At 38.6% G+C, this 8032-nt stretch overlaps 1 non-coding gene across 1 annotated transcript; it reads right to left on the bottom strand.

Moving 5' to 3' along the window:
* Positions 1–6543: 6543 nt before the first annotated feature.
* LOC125092479 (U6 spliceosomal RNA) lies at positions 6544–6650 on the bottom strand. Its single transcript, XR_007124941.1, has one exon. It is a non-coding gene; the product is annotated as a U6 spliceosomal RNA (small nuclear RNA).
* Positions 6651–8032: the final 1382 nt, after the last annotated feature.

The raw sequence follows: 8032 nt of genomic DNA, 5'->3' as shown, positions 1-8032 counted from the left end.
GTAAAAAGTTGAGTTTGGAAGGGAAAGGATTTTGTGTTCTTATTATACACTGCAGTATCCCACATTAATTTAACACTCTTCGAAGGTGTTCAATTAACATCTGTTGGATGAATGTGAAGGCAAACGAGACATTTGGCAGGCGAATGTGACAATATTGTACAATCATTTTTTGAGTACCTACTAATTTATAGATGCAGTGTGCCAAAATAACAAAAGACCCTACTTTTGAAGATTCTATTTACTATTAATTTGGGTGGGAGCCAAGAAGATGTCAATTCATAGTGGTTGAGAAGGTAATGAAACATTAAGGGGTGGGGGGAAGAGAAAGACACAAAAAGTAGAAATTTAAAATGCTGATATAAAATAATTTGGTATATACACTGAGAAAATCATCATTGAAGCTAGGTGGATGTATAATTTCTATATGACATAGATCATTCATATGGTGCTTAATGTATATATTATGTATTAAATAACATATGGAGAAGTGATATCTACCTATTAATCACAGATATGTCAGCACATTTGTATTACAAAAGGTAGTAGTGAAAAGTATAGGATAATGTATATATTATGTATTAAATTACATACAGAGACATGATATCTACCTATTAATGACAGATATGTCAGCACATTTATATTACAAAAGGTAGTAGTGAAAAATATAGGATAATACATATATTATGTATTAAATAATATATAGAGAAGTGATATCTACCTATTAATCACAGATATGTCAGCACATTTATATTACAAAAGGTAGTAGTGAAAAATATAGGATAATGTATATATTATGTATTAAATAACATATGGAGAAATTATATCTACCTATTAATCACACATATGTCAGTACCTTTATATTATGAAAGGTAATAGTGAAAAATATAGGATAATGCATACATTATGTATTAAATAACATACAGAGACATGATATCTACCTATTAATCACACATATGTCAGCAAATTTGTATTACTAAAGGTAGTAGTGAAAAATATACGATAATGTATATATTATGTATTAAATAACATATAGAGAAATTATATCTACCTATTAATCACAGACATGTCAGGACATTTATATTACAAAAGGTAGTAGTGAAAAATATAGGATAATGTATATATTATGTATTAAATAGCATACGGAGAAGTGATATCTACCTATTAATCACAGATATGTCAGCACATTTATATTACGAAAGGTAGCAGTGAAAAATATAGGAAAATCAATATAGAGATGAGCGAGGGTTTTCATTTGTTAGGTTCTGAAACTAGCGTATTCAGGTTTTGTGGAAATGTGCCCAGAGATACTGAATCCTGCTTGGATTCCTCAATAGTCAATAGCCAATATTGACTGCTCAAGGCCTTTTGGAGGTTGGTTTTTTGATTAGTTGCAGCGACTCGATTTCAGTAGACAAAACAATTTCTGAGATAGTTTAAAAACAAAAACAGAATATTTTGCAGCGACAAGCCCTGTCACGTTTATCTAGCGTCCATGCTTTAATTTTGTTTTGTTTGTGGACATGAGGGTGTCACCAGGAGGGAGTTTTTTATGACAGTCGAGGAAGATCACACACGAGGACAAACATACATGCACAAGGAAGCCATTTGGATCACCAAAGAGAAAGAGGTCCAACTCATCTTGGGAACAGGTGAAAGCTGGAAGTATGATTTCCACCAAAGGTTTTATGTTTATTTTCCCGTTTTCAGGAATCCCCGAGGACGTGTTTGTCAAGCCTCGCTTCATGACCTCGAGGGGTTCTCCTCTCTGAGAATCAAGCTATTTAAACTTGAAAGAATCCCAGCCAGTTGCAACTGCTTTGTGCTCGGTGACTTTCAAGTTTACCAAAGGAGGGTCTGTGTAAAAGGCTTTTTGTTAACTTGTGTCAACTCTAGAGACTCAAAAGCTAATAATTCTATTTTATTTCCTGAACTCATCCTGTGGGTCAATGATGGGAGTTGGCTTGACTTCAAACAATTCCCTTCCTTCATTTTTTTTTTCTCGGAGATTCAAATGTCTGGTCCACACTGAACGCTCCTATCACCTTCCAAGAATGTATTAGTTCTTTTGGAATTTGATCTTTTGTATTGTCCACACCTCCATCGTGCAGCGTGTGATCTCTTGGAAAACAGAATGGGCCTTCCTCAAAAAAATTAAGAACAGAACTACTGTTTGACCCAGGAGTTCTAATTCTGGGTATTTTACCCTGAAAATTTAAAAACAAACAGAAAGGAAATGTTAAATGTAGCATCGCTCCTCTCGGTGCAGTAAAGAACCTGGAAATGTTTAGTTATATTATTGGTACGATGATAACACAACTACACAACACACCAAGATAAGCTCCGACATCACCGCTGGGAAAGTTTCTGTTTCCGTTTTCTTGATATAATCGACCTGGAGTGCTGCCTATGTTCAGGGTATACAGCATGACGACTTGACTTAATTTGTGGGGAGATGATTATCACACTAAGTTAGCATCCATCATCCCACAGAGATAGAAGAAGAAAAATGGTTTTTGGTCCTTGTGATGAGTGTCTCTTCCTTGCTGGTTAAAAACAAGAACACGCAAGTGGGGAAAAGTGTATGTAAGAGCTTGTCGGCAAATATATGATCATCTGAACAAAGGCTTCAAATTCTCTCGTAGCAGGAGCATTCAAACATTCCAACATTTCAAGTTGTAGACATTTCAGGGCATGGAATAAAAAATCAAATATGGAAGGTTGGTTAAACGGTCATAAACGTGATCATTACACACATATTCTACAGCCTAAGGCCAACCATTAAACTATTTTTTTTTGTCTTTTAGACTTTTTTTTTAAAGAAAAATCCTTCACAAAACTATTCTAAGAGTATATTGAACATGTACACTGAGAGAATGTACTGAAAAAATCCTAAGTCATTAAGATGTTAAAAGGCAGAAATGTATACATCCTTCCTGGCCTTCTACAAGGTCTATCTTCTGTAACGTGAGCATGAAGGAGTTTGATTTTCTATCAGCGTAAAAGGGGGAAGTCAATAGACTTTCCTTTGTTTTTGTGCATTTTCTTGTTACTTTCATCATCAGTTATCCTCAAATATTTTAGGATTCCTAGGTTGTTCATAGTGATGCTATTTGCTTCTCAGTGACCAACTTTTTTTCCTAAAGAGATTCACCCAGTGGTAAATGTTGACTTTTCTGTCCTTTCTGCAAAACTATAAATGTGTGTGTGTGTGTGTGTGTGTGTGTGTGTGTGTGTGTGTCTGTGTGCGTTGAATAAAGAAACAAAAAGTTGTTAGAAATCTGTGAGGATGTTTATGGCTCGGAAGTCTCCTTCTCTTGATTGAATCCAATTAGTTCTGGGATTCAAAATGTGCCATGTAATAGCTGGGTTTTCCAATAGAAAAGTAAGTTTAACATAATTTTATTTATTTATGTCCAAATGAAAATGAATTCAAGATACACTTGAGTCCAACAAATTGGATATAATCAATTGATACGTGCTGATTATTATGGTGGACTGAGGTGATTGGGGAGTTGATTTGGTCTCCTTTCCAACAGAAACGGAGACTGAAAATAATAACATAGGCAGGTGATTGACTCAGTTCAAGGAGGGAAAAATCTGTAGTTGTTAGACATTCGGAGAGCTCCAAGTCAAAGCAGTAAGAATGAGCTGAAGCCAACAGACTCACGTAAGGAATGGGCACTGTTAACAGAGGGACGCTGTAGACCTCACCATCACATAGGGAGGGAGTTCAAGCCTCATGTCCAAGAGCATGGAGAGGTTGAAAAGCTACTCTTTATTATCATTGTTATTATTTTGCATCGTCTTGAGTTACAAGGAGCTTTCCTGTTGACCACCCATAGAAGGAGGGAGAAATGGTAAACGACTTCCATTTGAAAGTATCTGAGAAATACTTTCTCAGGGTGGTGAGGGTTACAGAGACCAGCAGGTGTTCCCCCCTCATCTGGCACACACTCAGAGTATAAATGGTTCACCAGTGGCAGCGACAACAGGCATTGTTTGACGGCCTGAGGATCTGAGCACAGCCATGGCTGTTTTCTGTGTAGACGGAAGACAAAAGCAACATGAGAGCATGTCTTGGAACAGGTGTCTGGTTAAAAAAAAAAAAAAAATCAAGCTTCATTTTGGAGTCCTGATGGGTTGTATCCCAGGAATAGGGGTGAACGATGCAAAAAAGTGAAGAATTGAATTTTGGCACCATGTGAAAACCAGCTTCAAATCTGTCTGTAGGATGCAATTAGGTCAAGAAAATAATAAGCCCTCTTCGAAGGAAGCGACCATCGTCCGTTATTTCGTTTTTCCATTTCATGTCTCAAAAGAGCATCTTGTGTCTCAACATTATTTTAACATTGCCAGCGTTTTATCCAAGAGAACCAGAGGTAAGGGGAAACCATCACAAACGGCTTAAAGGCAAGATGCACAGAGAGAGACCCAAGAAACCAAATGGTAAGAAAATCCAGCTATCGTGCGTATCCGAATAGGAGTTGTAAATGACTGTGATCAATAGATTCAAAAATTTGGATGGTAAGGAGTATCAACAAGGCAATGGAGAGCATAACAGGTTAGGTAGAAATTCAAGGAGGATTGAAAACAAAACTAAGGAATGGAGAGGTGATTAGTGATCATATAAGACAGAATTATTACTGGGAAGAAGCCTCTGGAGACACATCAAAAGAATGCAGAAGGGGAAAAGGGGACGATTATATATTTATGACGTAGGGAAAGGAGGCAAGGGGAGAATCCAACTGGAAAAGATTGTCTCTGAGGATCTGTGCACACTTAGCTGACATTAAACACACATTCGAGAAACCCTATGGTTTCTCAAATGGGGCAGGGGAGTTCAATATACACAAAAACACATAATAAAAAAATAAGAAAGACAAGATGTAAAGGTGCCATGGGCAGGAAACGATGTTATCTTTAAAAGAAAATAATAAAACGTGAATTTTTCAGTCAGATAGTGAATTTTTTGACTCAATGAGAGGCAGGGGAAAAAATGGAGAAATAGATGTGGGTCACGAGTATATACAAAGATTAGAGCCCAGATTGCAAGGAAAGCAAGCTGATTTGGTACATCAAAGGAATATTGGACAGCCCTACAGAAAAACACAAAGAAATAATAAATAAGTAATAAATAAAAAAATAAATAAAACAGCTACCTCAAACCACGGGGAGAAAAGAGTCTATGTAAGAATTACATGTACACATGAAAGCTAACACCGTATTATTGTGGAAGATTTTGCGGAATGTGGTTTTCTTCAACAGGGGTTCGATGAAGATTTATCAAAGGAACACACACAAAAAGGCTTCAGGGATTTGCTGTTCTTAAAAGCGTGGGGTTCCATCAGGGAAATACAAATCAAAACCACAATGAGATCCCACCTCACACCAGTCCGAATGGCTAAAATTAACAAGTCAGGAAATGACAGATGCTGGCGAGGATGCGGAGAAAGGGGAACCCTCCTACACTGTTGGTGGGAATGCAAGCTGGTGCAACCACTCTGGAAAACAGCATGGAGGTTCCTCAAAATGTTGAAAATAGAACTACCCTATGACCCAGCAATTGCACTGCTGGGTACTTACCCTAAAGATACGAACGTAGTGATCCGAAGGGGCACGTGCACCCGAATGTTTATAGCAGCAATGTCCACAATAGCCAAACTATGGAAAGTCCTAGATGTCCATCAACAGACGAATGGATAAAGAAGATGTGGTATATATACACAATGGAATACTATGCAGCCATCAAAAGAAATGACATCTTGCCATTTGCGACGACGTGGATGGAACTAGAGGGTATCATGCTTAGCGAAATAAGTCAATCAGAGAAAGACTATTATCATATGATCTCCCTGATATGAGGAATTGGAGAGGCAGGGTGGGGGCTCGTGTGGAGAAGGGAGGGAAAATAAATGAAACAAGATGGGACTGGGGAGGGAGACAAACCATAAGAGACTTTTAATCTCACAAAACAAATTGAGGGTTGCTGGTGGTGGGAGAGGGGGTCGAGAGAGGGTGGCTGGGTGATGGATACTGGGGAAGGGATGTGCTATGGTGAGTGCTGTGAAGTGTGTAAACCTGATGATTCACAGACCTGTATCCCTGGGGCTAATAATACATTGTATGTTAATAAAAAAAAAAAAAAAAAAGAAAAAGTGTGGAGTTCCAGTCGGTCCAGATGAACACATTCTAGAGGTCCACTACATAAAATTACTCACAGTTAAAATACTGCTTTCTTGGGCGCCTGGGTGGCTCAGTGGGTTGAGCTGCTGCCTTCGCTCAGGTCATGATCTCAGGGTCCTGGGATCGAGTCCCGCATCGGGCTCTCTGCTCAGCCCGATGGGCTGCTTCCCTCTCTCTCTCTCTGCCTGCCTCTCTGTCTACTCATGATCTCTCTCTGTCAAATGAATGGACGAAATCTTTAAAAAAAAATACTGCTCTCTATATCTAAAATTTTGTGAATCAGGTAGATCTCATGTTACACATTTTTTTTTCCCTTGGCCACAAATTTTTTTTTTGTAGTTTTATGGTTTTATTACACAAAAAAATATGGAATGCTTCACGAATTTGCGTGTCATCCTTGCGCAGGGGCCATGCTAATCTTCTCTGTATCGTTCCAATTTTAGTATATGTGCTGCCGAAGCAAGCACTGGCCACAAATTTTTAAAAAGCTATTACAGAAAACGAGAGTGGCAAATTGAATTATCCTTGTAACATTTGTAATGTTTGATTTTCAATTCCTCCTGTAAAATAATGGAAACACAAGGTCCTTAAATCTAGATTATATTCACGAGAATATCGAATATTAGATATTTTCAGCAAAGGGTTCATAGCCAGTATTTAGGAGAATGTATTATTTTACATGAATTGCACAAGGACTATTGATAATAATAAATAAAAATAAGTAGGTGGTTCACAAGGGAGGGTCTCGGCATGCCAGCTGGAGTAATCTGTGTGTTGGACATGACAGCCATGCTCTGACCCAGTCTACCAGGGGTCCCGAAAATGAAAAACACTGACCATCTCAAGGCAGGCCGTGGTAAAAAGGCAGAATCAGTAAACCCCTCCTGTCCCATTGGAATAGCCATTTTAGAAAACATATGAGCAGTGCCAAAGGTTGGAAAAATGAACGTATCCTCGGACACTAACCGTCTGCTCTCACGTTAATAGAATTCTAGATGTTGACGCACACAGGGATACATGCCCAGAAATATCACAATTTTAACTTTTTACATGTAACTATGTACCCAAACACACATATACACAGAAACGTATTGAGAAGATTGAAAATATAAAGATTTATTTCTTTTTAGAGAGACAGCGCAAGCAGGGGGAGGAGCAGAGGTAGAGGGAGAGACTCTCAAGCAGATTCCTGACCCTGAGGTCCAGACGCATGATACCAAAATCATGACCTGAGCTGAAACCAAGAGCCAGATGCTTCTCCGACTGAGCCACCTACGTGCCCTGGAAATGTGTATTTTTTTATAAAGAAACATATTTCTGGGGCACCTGGGTGGCTCAGTGGGTTAAGCCTCTGCCTTTGGTTCATGTCATGATCCCAGAGTCCTGGGATCGAGCCCCACATCGGGCTCTCTGCTCAATGGGAAGCCTGCTCCCCCCCGCCCACCCTGCCTGCCTCTCTGCCTATTTGTGATCTCTGTCTGTCCAATAAATAAATAAAATCCTTTAAAACACACATATTTCAGTAAAAATTACCTCCAGATTAGACACTAAAAAATTAGCAAAGTCCCAAGAAATAAAGCGCTGCAGAAAGATCATCTGACTACCGTACCATTGATCGAGAGCACAATAATGGTAAAAACCAACAAATTCAAACACATTGTCTCCGAAGAGAAACGAGTGGGAAATACAAAACAGCTACAACGTAACTTTGAGTGCACAATATACACCAGTTTAGATCAAGCGGTGATTAGAAGGAAAACACAGAAATCTCTGAGCCGCTGCAAAGAAAGGGTAATCAGTTTAACACAAGTGGAGATCAGCACGTCCGTTTCATCAATGGCCACGTTTA

Source organism: Lutra lutra, chromosome X (assembly GCF_902655055.1).
Source record: "Lutra lutra chromosome X, mLutLut1.2, whole genome shotgun sequence".
Lineage (NCBI taxonomy): Eukaryota > Metazoa > Chordata > Mammalia > Carnivora > Mustelidae > Lutra > Lutra lutra.
Note: the sequence above shows the minus strand (reverse complement) of the source record. Positions and strands in the feature narration are given on the sequence as shown.